General features: G+C 45.5%; 1 long non-coding RNA gene across 1 annotated transcript in view; it reads right to left on the bottom strand.

Annotated features, from left to right (window-relative positions):
* Nucleotides 1-12,037, bottom strand: part of LOC309614375 — a 96,769-nt gene that overhangs the window by 75,927 nt on the left and 8,805 nt on the right. The gene's annotated exons all lie outside the window — the stretch shown is intronic.

Below are 12,037 nucleotides of genomic sequence, written 5' to 3'. Positions count from 1 at the left end.
CAGGAAACAGGCTGTTTGTTTGACTCTTGGCTCTGCCACTTACTAGTTGTGTACTTGACTTGTTGATTAATCCTGGTGCCGCACAGCCCTCATCTGTAAGACAGCAAGAATAGCACCCATATCAGAGGACTGCTGGGAGCGTTAAATGAGTTTCCGCAGCTAAAGTGCTTAGAACAATGTCTGGCACAAAGTACGGGCTCTAAATGTGCTAGAAACTACTATTCTTGAATTCCAGCCTCTTTTTCAACTCTCTGGCTCTCCACTGGCTGTGAGGCTCCTTCAGTTTTAGACGATTTGTTCCTTCCTCAGCTCTAGCTCCAGGGGACCCAACAGACCCGGACAGCCTCCCCATGGCCTACCTACCTCCGGAAGTAATCAATCCAAGCAGTGCAGGTACAGTTAGTAAATGACCTCCTGCATGTAACAGCCATGTGCTCCTGTAACTTAATGATGATCTTAAAAGTAGGCTCTGAGTTTTGCAGAATCATATTCATTTATTCATCCCACAACTATTAGTGGGTCCCTACTATGCTCCAGGTATTGCTGGAACAATATCACAGGACAAAACAGAGAAGGAGGAAAGCACGAAAAAATAACTGGAAGTCAGCATTTTAAGGGCAAAATACAAATCAGCAATTATTCTTAAGTGACCTAATATAAATGCTGTTTCAAGATATAATTTGAATGGCCCTAATTAACAATGAATTATGCTGCTGTTCAAGAGCCATTTGGATGCAAGTTCAATTGTGGGTGACAGATAAGAATGCTCCCGTTATGTAATTTTGGCTGGAGGCTGGTTATCATTCAGTTTAAGCATTTATTCCCAATGACAGGATGTGAGGAAGAGCTGAATCAAGAAAATGCAAATCTGTTGTGCAGATCTGGATAAGAGGAGCTCCACTTGGGTCTGACAAATGATGAGATGGCAATTATGTAATTTTTAAGCCAGCAAAAATAACCCACAAAAGACTACGTGGGGCTTCCCTGGTGGCGCAGTGGTTGAGAATCTGCCTGCCAATGCAGGGGACACGGGTTTGAGCCCTGGTCTGGGAAGATCCCACATGCCACGGAGCAACTGGGCCCGTGAGCCACAACTGCTGAGCCTGCGCGTCTGGAGCTTGTGCTCCGCAACAGGAGAGGCCGCGATAGTGAGAGGCCCGCGCACCGCGATGAAGAGTGGCCCCCGCTCGCCGCAATTAGAGAAAGCCCTCGCACAGAAACGAAGACCCAACACAGCCAAAAATAAATAAATTAATTAATTAAGAAAAAAAAAAAAAAAGACGATGTCGGGGGCGGGGGGGAGGTGGGGAGGGAATCAAATTTAATTAAGAAATCCTAAAATCCTGAATCAGGAAATGAAAGAAGTAATGATAATTCACCCATCTTGCCTATTTGAAGCATTCAAATACTGAACTTCCAGGTGAAGACGGAAGGGAAGGCGGGGCAGGAAGGTAACATTCGACGGTGCTTGTGAGCACCCTTCAGTGAGTCATCCTCCTGGTAGCGAGAGCACCTCTGTCCTCCCTTTAATAGTTGAGGATTCCTCACAGATTACATAGGGTCACGCTGCAAGGAAGTGGTCACACAGGACTCCAGGGTGTCTAGCTGCCTGTAAAGTTTATCAATTCTTGCAAGTTATCAGTTTTAAGAACCCACTTTTTTTACATCCTGTGATCATTCATTATAGCATTGAAAGTCTAATGCTCCATTCAAGCACCTGCAGCATTTGAAGTTTCATCTGTTTTCATTTAGTCCCAGTGGCAGCTCATCCGTGGGATGTCAAAGATGAAGTATGAGTTGGCACAAGGATGCCTCATTACTCTCTAATACAAATAGAAATTTCTCTGATCCTTTAAAGGCGTTCTATCATTGCCTGGAGGCTGGAAACTGTTTCTAGCCCCCTCATTACAAAATTATTTATGGGCAAAAATTAGACACGCAACCCTCAATGTAAAATCTTAATTACTGTCCTTTTAGCTGATTTTTGTATAAATTAGAAGAATAATAGGTGAATAAATTAGAATAAAGGCTGCACAAGTGAATACAGCTGCCTTAAGGTCTAGAAGTGAATGTCTAGCACCAGATCCACGCTCGCTGTTTCTCCATATTCATTCTTCTTTTGGAGGAGCAAAAGAGAACAGATACAAAGGGGAAGAAAATAAAAGCTACCTTTATCTTTCAGCTACCGAGGGCTTTGCTACTTATCTGTGGTTTCCTTGAGGACAGGGCCAGACTTGTCCTCTCTGGGTCCCCAGGGCCTGGCGCCATGATCAGCACATAGTAGGGCTTAATAAATGTTTGTTGAAAGGAACTGAACTTGGGTGGCTTAATCTGTTTGCAGATATTCTCACACATATCCAAACAAAGGTTATTTCACTGTGCTCATTTCACTGTTTAATCACTGCGTTCCATCCTTTGATCAAGCTAATAAAAGGCAGGGTACACTGAATATACTTTGGCCAACAGCAGGATTAAAAAGAAAGATCCTTGAAATATGACTTGCAGGATTGTCTGGTCTCTCTCATTTAGCAGCAGGACCTGAAGCCAGAGAGGCAAGGCCATCTGACACATACAGGGTCAGGCCAAGGGCTCTGCTCTCTGGCCCCCAGCCTCACTACCATTCCATCCGGCCACACCTTGCCCTGTTTAACACCACACAGAGGAGGGGAAGCTCAGTTACGAATAGGGGACAAGAATTAAGTCATCAGAGGAAGCCAAATGAGCAAATGAAACATACACAAGAATTAGAAGCAGTTTAGATTTTATAACTTAAGGCAAGTAGCAATCTGTTCTCCAGAAAAGAACTACAAATGAAAAAACTTTGTATTTCCTGGAGCTATTTAGAGGACAGCCTCCAAGCCCCATTTTTTGAGAGGGATGAAAGCACAGGCTCTCGGAGCATCTGGACCTTGGTTGAAGACCTGCTCCATTGCTCACTAGCTGGGTGATCTTAGGTAACGCTCAACTTCTCTGAGTTCCAGGGACCTCCTCTGTAAAAAGCGGCTGATGCAAAAGGGGATCTGGCTTAGAGGTTGATTGTAAGGGTGAAATGTGATGATGCGTATAAAGCAATTTGACCAGTGATGACACACAGTAGACAACTAACCAGTGAAATAGCTTCTCTGACCATTAATACGATCACCAACTATTATGATAGCAGCAGTCAAACCACAAGTGAGGGGACCACCGTGACCTGGATGGACAGTCAGTACCTGAATTGCTGGCATTCATTTTACCAGCTTTTTCTGTTTAGAGTCCCCTTCAGCAGAGCAGCTTCTCATGTTAATGAAAATGGGGATCTGATCATTGTGGTTTTTTCTGGTTCAATCAGGACAACTGGTCTGTACCAGAATATCAGGAGAATATAGCAGGATTAAGGTTTCCCACATTTGAATTCACCAGGCCTGTGTCTCAAAACTAAGAATTTCTGCCAGAGCAATATGAAGAAAACCTTGCCATTCTGTCTTTGTTGGGGTGAGAGGTGTGAAGCCCCCTACCACTACTCCCACCCACCGAAAGCTATGACTAGCGGTTGAATTGCATTTTGAGGAAGGAAGGGTAAGCCGAATGCTGCACTTTTCTTTGCTGAGTGGGCTATGCAGGCTGAGAGCCAGAGCTGAATTGTTCAGGACCCAAAAGGGGTCTGGAGAGGCTGTGTGGGGGGAGGTGCCTGGAGAGGACAGACGTGGTTCTAGAGAGGATTAATGAAGTATTGCTTGATAGATGCCAACAAAGCCCTCTTCCCACCTCCCTATGAAAGTATCAGCAAAATAAACCTTCTTCATGAAGTCCTTGTGTAATCAGATGTTTGGGGGGGAGCTGGGACCAAGCGCTGAATAAGGTCTCTGGGTAGCCAAGGAACAAGAGCAAGCCCACTCAGGTAATGGGTGTAACCCACCCTACCTGGGGAGAACCTGTAGCCCAGTAATACTAATGATCAATAATAAGTTAACATTTACTGAGTTCTTCCTACATTCCAGGGACTGCCCTAAGTACTTTGTATGGGCTACCTCATTTCATCAGCATGATAATCCCATTGAAACTGTGCCCCATAGGGTTAACCGAAACTGGTGGCTAACAGAAATTCTTGAGCTTGTCTTGAGCAGATAAGGGAACTGCTTGTTAAAAGCCCCTCTGCTTATAACCTGCTTTCACTGATCAAGCATGCCTTAATTATTTTTGCAAATTGCATACCCTCCAAGCTTCATGTAGCCTAGATAATACATCACAAGACTCCGTAACCGCCTCCTATAGATAACACCTCTGACGTATGGGTTGCTATAGTAACGGTGGCTTAAGCTGTTTTTCAGAAACTTGGAGTCAGCTCTTGTCAAGTTCAAGCAGGCTAAAACTGGTTGGGACCACTGACCCTAAAATTGGGCCTACACAGTTGTCCGATGAATGACCTTGTGACGTCAGAGAGCCAAAAACTCCACCCTCATATCATGCTAGCACCTCTATTTTCTGAACATGCATCCCATGAAGAAAGAAGCAGGGGCTTCCCTGGTGGCGCAGTGGTTAGGAATCCGCCTGCTGATGCAGGGGACACCGGTTCAAGCCCTGGTCCGGGAAGATCCCACATGCCGCGGAGCAACTAAGCCCGTGCGCCACAACTACTGAAGCCTGCACACCTAGAGCCCGTGCTCTGCAACAGGAGAAGCCACCGCAATGAGAAACCCGCGCACCACCACAGACAGTAGCCCCCGCTCGCTGCAACTAGAGAAAGCCCACACGCAGCAACGAAGACCCAACGCAGCCGGAAAAAAAAAAAAAAAAAAAAAGAAAGAAGCATGTAACTCAGATATACCTGTGCAGAGCAGTGATTACCTCACCCTTTTCCTGCCTCCAATCACCTTCCCCTGGACCTCTGACGGTATACTCTTCACCCATAAATATCCCAAGCCCCTTGCCTTTGGGGATGTGGACCTGAGACTTGTTATCCCATCTCCTCACTTGGCTGCCTGGTGAATAAACCCTTTCTCTGCTGCAAACCTCAGCGCCTTAGTATTTGGCTTGCTGTGCATCAGGCAAATGACCCTGGGTCAGTAACACCATGAGCAGGTGCTATGATCATCTTCATTTTACACATAAGGAAAAGATGGTGGCTCAGAAAGATGAAATAACTTGCCCAAGGCTGTAGAGCCAGCTGGGGTGGAGGGAGATGTCAAAACCAGGTAACCCTGACTCCAGAGATGTGTTCTTAATCAATATGCCATAAACCAAAGCCCAATTTACTAGTTAATTGCATAATTAATATATAAGGAGGGTTAGGCAGTGGAATTTGCCACCCACTGCTCTCTTACATTGACTAACTCACGAAATAGATGGATGTCTTCTTCTCTCACCCCCCTTCATGGCGTCCCTCCAGGGATGAGCCCAAGAGAACAGCCTTCCCAGGTAGAAGAAAGCTGGGTTTTGGTCAAGGACACAGTAGTAGAGGTGCTCCCCTGATGTCCAACTGTGCACTCATTTATTGAGGGCCAACTGTGTATTCACCAGGGGCTAGGTACTGGGTAGAATATACTAGGCACTGAATAGAGATACAAAAATAAATCAGAGAATCTGTCCTCAAGGAACTTAAAATACTGGGGGAGACAGACATGTATAAAATGAAGTGTATTTGTGGGTCAAGAATGTCTTAATTAAGGATGTCTTAATTTTCCACTAGAAGAGGAATAGATGAAATACTCTGAAATCTGAGGGCTGGGTTCAATTGCTTCCGGTTTGGGAATAATAGGCCTGAAAGAGAAGCCACAGAGCTGAGTTTGGAAAAACAAATAGAACTTAAATATGCAGAGAAGAAGAACTCAAGGATTTTTTTCTTAAAAAAAAAAAAAAAAAAAAAAAATGAAGGAACATATGCACAGAAGCCGTGAAGTACAGGGCAGGTACAGGGACCTCCAAGTGGTTCTATCTGCTGGAGGGTATCACCCAGGAAGGAGAACAGAGAGAGATGTCCTTCTAAGGAAGGAGGGAAAAGACTGCAGAGGGCCTTGAAAGCCAGGCTGAGGGGTCTTGGAGTCCTTATGTGGATCCACGGTTCTCAAACGGTGTCCTGTGGCCCAGCAGTGTACCCTAAACACCTCCTTCACAGGCGTGCTGCCTGGTTTCAGATCAACGTCTCGTAATTCGTTTCTGCTTCTACTAAAGACACAACTGTCACGGTGAGGCCTGTCAGAAGGAATGTTATGCTGAATGGATCAGTGGCAGTGAATTAGGGGGAGGTATAAAGTGGGGTGACTAAGACACAGGAGGGTCAGTATAAGGTCAAGGCAGCGCTAAAGGAAAGTTGAGTGTTTGCTAGAGCACGTGAAAACGTTGTCTCTTCGGTATATAAAAGCATCAGGACAGTATCCTCTTCTCACAGAGAGATCCTGTGCTGAAGCGCAACCAAGTAGGTGACACCATTACCTGTGAATGCTTTAAAGACACGTGTCAAACAAATTGGGGTTTGCACTGTAGTTACGGCCAACTTTTTAAAATATCATTATGAATCATTCAATTTGGATTTGAATCCTAGCTCTGCCATTCACCCTTGATCACCTTTCTGAATCTATCTGTTCGTCTGTTTTCTCATCTGCAAAATGCAGACGATATGAATCAGGAGGAACCTCACAGGACTGTTGGGAGTGATGATAAAGCCCTGAGCAAAGCACCCAGCAGAGCAAGCACTTGGTCAACGTGAAATGTTGTTGCTGTTTTACTCTCTGCGTATAGGTCATCCAAAATTCTAGTACTGCGCAGGGAAGACACACACCCAACGTATCCTGCCAACTGCAGAAAAGAGGGAGCCTCTGGGGTATTTACATGGCGGTGTGCCAGGACTGGAACTCGATTCATACAGATAACTGGCTGCAGTATGATAATGACCAGTCACCGAGCACTCACCATGGGCCAGGCCTCTCCTCAAGCAAGTACATTCGTGGCATTTGGCATGAAGTGGAGTAGGGAGAGGCCCAAGGTGGGAAGGTCAATCCGGAGCTGGATAAGAGGGAAGGAGAGCTATAATCTGTGCATGTCATAACGGGAGCAGGAAGACCCAAGAAACCTGGCAGATGCCAACTGCCCAGGAGAAGGGCAGGCAGGGAGGCCAAGCGAGGCAGAAAACCTCCCCAGAGCCAGGTGGCCAGACAGATGGCAGTGCGTGTGTGTGCACAACTAGATGTCCCGGCCAGAGTTGGATAAGTGACTGAAACAAGGCTTTCCCTCCCAAAGGGATCGTTCTGAAAACAGCCACTTGATGGTACTAAGATAATGAGATACCGCCTGATAAAAATGAATTATTGAGCATTTAGAAATAAAGAAACAAAACAACTGACCTCAAAACATTTTTCTTTCTTTGCTTGGTGAAGCAGGCTAGCCATTCCGGGAAGCAGAACTGGAAAGATGAATGTTTCCAAATATTCTTTGGGGGAACCTAAAACAAACAAAAAATTCCCACCAAAAGTCCAAAATGGCTCAAGTTAATTTGGGAGAAACATTTGTTTCTGAACAAAAAAAGGTATTCTCCATTAAACAACATGACCATAAATGTTTTATTTTACTCCAGACTGCTGAGTTGGGCTGATTACCGAAGAAACTTAAAATATCCCTCTGAGCCTCTGTAGTCTGTTGGGGCTGTAGACCGGGTCCCACACGGGGCCGGGGCCACAGGCACAGCCAGGAGGCCGGTGTAGCTGGAGGGAAATACGCAAGGGGAGTGTGGTAGGAACTGAGGTCAGAGGGGAACAGGGCGGGGGTACAAGGACCTAAGGGTGCAGCAATAGTGGTTACCAAAGCCCAAAGCCCAAAGCCCACTAGCTGAGGGAAAAGAACAAGCCAGCGGGAGAGGGCCTGGCACCAGGGAGGGCGAGGAACAGGGACTCAGGGAGGAAGACGAGGACGCCTGCATCTCTGGCTTCCACACACAAAGCAAGACAGCATGATATTTTCTTTTACTCTTTACATTTTCCCCCTTCGTATGTAATGTAGAACTTAAGTATGCTTGTTATTGATCATCTTTCTTCCTTTTCAACCTTAAAGATACATCAGTGGACCCCAAGGGGGGAAAGCAGGAGGGGGGGTAGGATGAAGCGGGAGATTGGGATTGACATATATACACTAATATGTATAAAATAGATAACTAATAGGAACCTGCTGTATAAAAAAATAAATAAAATAAAATTCAAAACAGAAAAGATACATCAGTGGAATAAAGGCTACTTCTCTTAAAAATAAAAATTAGGGGCTTCCCTGGTGGCGCAGTGGTTAAGAATCCGCCTGCCAATGCAAGGGACACGGGTTCGAGCCCTGGTCCGGGACGATCCCACATGCCGCAGAGCAGCTAAGCCTGTGTGCCACAACTACTTAGCCTGCGCTCTAGAGCCCACGAGCCACAACTACTGAGCCCACGTGCCACAACTACTGAAGCCCATGCGCCTAGAGCCCATGCTCCACAACGAGGCCGCCGCAATGAGAAGCCCACGCACCACAACGAAGAGCAGCCCCTGCTCGCTGCAACTAGAGAAAGCCCGCGGGCAGCAACGAAGACCCAACGCAGCCAAAAATAAATAAATAAATAAATAAATAAATAAATAAATAAATAAATAAATAAATTAAATAAAATAAAATAAAAATAAAAATTAAAACAAGAACGCATTCTTTCTTATTACGTGGTCCCCCTGAGGTCTATCTGTCCACCCTGTCGCCACCCCATGGTTTTGCAATGTTACAAGTCCTGAACTACAGAGCTGAGATCGCACTTCCTTACGTACATGTTTCTGGGTCGATTGTTTCCCGTTTAGCTTGAGGACAGGATACTTGTGGGACCACAGCTAAAGGAGGAGCTGGGTAAAGGTGTTCCGTGTTGAAGCCGTAGAAAACCCTTTCCTCCGATGGCGATGCCTGGGGTGGCGGTGGGGAGGGAAATCAATTCATGTAGTTTAAATCATTGTATTTTCTTTTATAATATAACAAAGAATAAAAGTCTGTGTCAGAATTTAGGTTCAAGGGGGTATACTGAGCACAAATCTTTCTCTCTCAAGACACTTATAAAGGACAACCGAGAAATAAACCCATAACAAAGACTGGGAGGGCTGTCAGTGGATGAGAGATCTCCAGACATTTCCAAAAGAAACAGAATAGGGCTTCCCTCGTGGCGCAGTGGTTAAGAATCCGCCTGCCAATGCAGGGGAGATGGGTTCCAGCCCTGGTCCAGGAAGATCCCACATGCCGCGGATCAACTAAGCCTGTGCACCACAACTACTGAGCCTGCGCTCTAGAGCCTGCCAACCACAACTACTGAGCCCGTGTGCCACAACTACTGAAGCCCGCATGCCTAGAGCCCGTCCTCCGCAACAAGAGAAGCCACCGCAATGAGAAGCCCGCGCACCACAGCAAAGCGTAGCCCCCGCTCGCCGCAACTAGAGAAAGCCTGGGCGCAGCAACAAAGACCCAACGCAGCCAAAAATAAATAAATAAACAAACAAATAAATTTACAAAAGAAACAGAATAAAGTCTGTTGTCAGATGAGAGGAGGAGTGGCAGGTCAGAATCCACAGGAGGAAACTGCCCCCAGAAGACGACAGTCCACATTCCCACCAGAATTCCAAAGGGCTTCATAGGTTCAGTTCCTCAGAGTGTGGGAATGAGAAAGCAAACAATATACAGGAGGGGTTAAGTGAAAATCTGGCTGGGGACCCCTTGGCTTGCTGCCCCATACCCCCTCCTCATGCTTCTGCCCCCTTTGGCATTCACAGCAGCTTTTTATATCTTGCTCTCCCTCCTTTTCAATGAATCTTCTGTAAACAAATTAAACAAACAGCCTGGGAAGGAGTAGAACTACTCAGGGTGCCATTTTGGTGGTCAAGAGAAAAAAAAAACCTCAACATTGATTTGGAGGCTCCCAGCCCAGTCCCCAAATAGGGAGTCCCTGTCTGCTGACCCTGAAGAAAAGTCCGCCAGTGGACAATCACTCCCCATGAGCTCCCAGTCAGTGTATCTATTCATGGAAGAGACCCATCCAGAAAACAAACCAACATGTATGACAGTAGAAGAAAACTATACCAACTATGTAGAAATATCCACTCAGGCCTGCATTTTAAATTTTGAATAAATAATCAAAACTTTCTACATAGATGAAGAACATCAACAGCATAAAAGACAAGGATCAAGATCTATAAAGAACAACTGACCCTGAAGAAGCAAAAATAATTCAGGGGAGAGAACTGTAATTAGTATCTGCAGAGAATTTGAGAAAGCATTGCATTCATAAAGCAAGAACAGGATGCTATGAAAAAGGAACAATCACAGGCCAAGAAAGTTCTTAGACACAGAATCTCTAATGGGGGCAGCTGCAGTGACATACTGAAGTCCAGTGACTTAGGTTTTTGTCCCATCCCTGTGACCCTGCTCAAGTCCCTTCATTTCTCAGAGCCTTACCTTTTTATTTTAAACTCCATTAAGTCCCTATTTTACTCCAAGCATACTGCCTTAGGGCCTCCCTTCCTGGCTGCCTTGTCCTTGGCCCTCTCTCCTTCCTTAGTACAGTCTTAGCCCACCCAGTTATGCAAAAAGAAATCTGCTCCATCTGCAAAACTGTCCCCAACGTGGACATGATGTTGAATCCACTGCAAAGGCCTTCCTCATCTAGGATCTCATTTGAGCCCTACAAAGGCCCTGTGAGTTAGTCAAGGATTATCTGCTCCATTTAACAGATGCAGAAACTGAGGCTCAAAGTGGTTGTGTGATGCCCTTTAAGTCACATCATTAGCAGCAGAGGTATGACTGGCCCTGTTTCTGGTGCTGGTTCCAATGCCTTTCCTGTCCCCCTCCCTGACTCATGACACTGTCTGATGCTCACCAGCCACCACTGCTGTTTTCATGTAAGAACCTTGCAGTTAGGTTGGGGCCCGGGTGATACTCACAGTAACCACAGCTTCTTGTTTGACTTTATATCCTTCTGGAAAGGGAGGCAGCTCAGCTTCATACTCTGAAGGGAGTGGGGGAAAAAAAAACCCCTCAATTCCATACTTCATTAAAGCTTGTGGATAATTCCCTTTCCTCTGAATAAAATATCCTTAAATTTTATTTTGGTTGGTGGTTTACAAAAATGAAAAAACAACTGGCCATTACAGGGTGTTTATTTAAAATGGGTAAGAGATGATTCTTCTCTTGCATGAAAGACTCCAGGCTTTATGCAAGAGTTTGAGACTCTTCCCAAGAAGGTAGATTTAGATTTTGCCCACCAAATTATAACTACAAGGGATAAAAAGAGGAAGAAAATGAGGAGGGTGGCTAAGGGAAGACACCAACAGCATACAGGAAGGAGAGGGGAGAAAAAGAAGAAGAGGAGAGTGTTAGGTATAGGGGGGCAGAATAAAAGAGACAGAGGCAAGATGAGCCATCTCAGACAGACATGGGGATGGGCGTGAAGTTAAGGCTGCCAGATTGGGGTATACGGCTGGAAAAGCAATCCCGTAAACCCTTGCTAGTCAAAGCATTGCCCACAGACCAGCAGCATCGGCATCCCTGGGGAGTTAGAAATGCAACATCTCAAGCCCCACCCCAGATCTGCTGAATCTGAATCTGCATTTTAACGAGACCCCCAGGTAACCTGCATGCACTTAAAATTGGAGAGGTTCTACTGTAAGCTCCAGTAAGTTTCCATCTTGGCTGTACATTATAATCACCCAGGAGATTTTTGAAAATGCTAATGTCTTGGCCCAACCCCAGAAATTTTGATTCAATAAGTCTGGGGCAAGAGGCTGGGAATCAGTATTTTTAAAGTCCTCCAGCTGATTCTAACATGCAGTGAGTTGAAGAACAATTGCCAGGTTTCAAGACTGATCACGGTCAACCTGCTGGGGAGCTTAATGCAAAGAATATTCCACATAAGTTCTACAGCGTAACAACAACTATTGCTGAGAGAGAGACAGAAAGAAAATGCCCATGACTATATTGGTTACACCCTTAAGGGAAAGACTGGTAGAAATATTTCCGGAAAGGTCAATGCTTCAAAGGCAATTGCATAGTTGCTTTGCAGTGATAAGGGAAAACA

The sequence above is a fragment of the Balaenoptera borealis genome, assembly GCF_965194805.1.
Source record: "Balaenoptera borealis genome assembly, chromosome: 16".
Lineage (NCBI taxonomy): Eukaryota > Metazoa > Chordata > Mammalia > Artiodactyla > Balaenopteridae > Balaenoptera > Balaenoptera borealis.
This window is presented reverse-complemented; position numbering and strand designations above follow the sequence as displayed.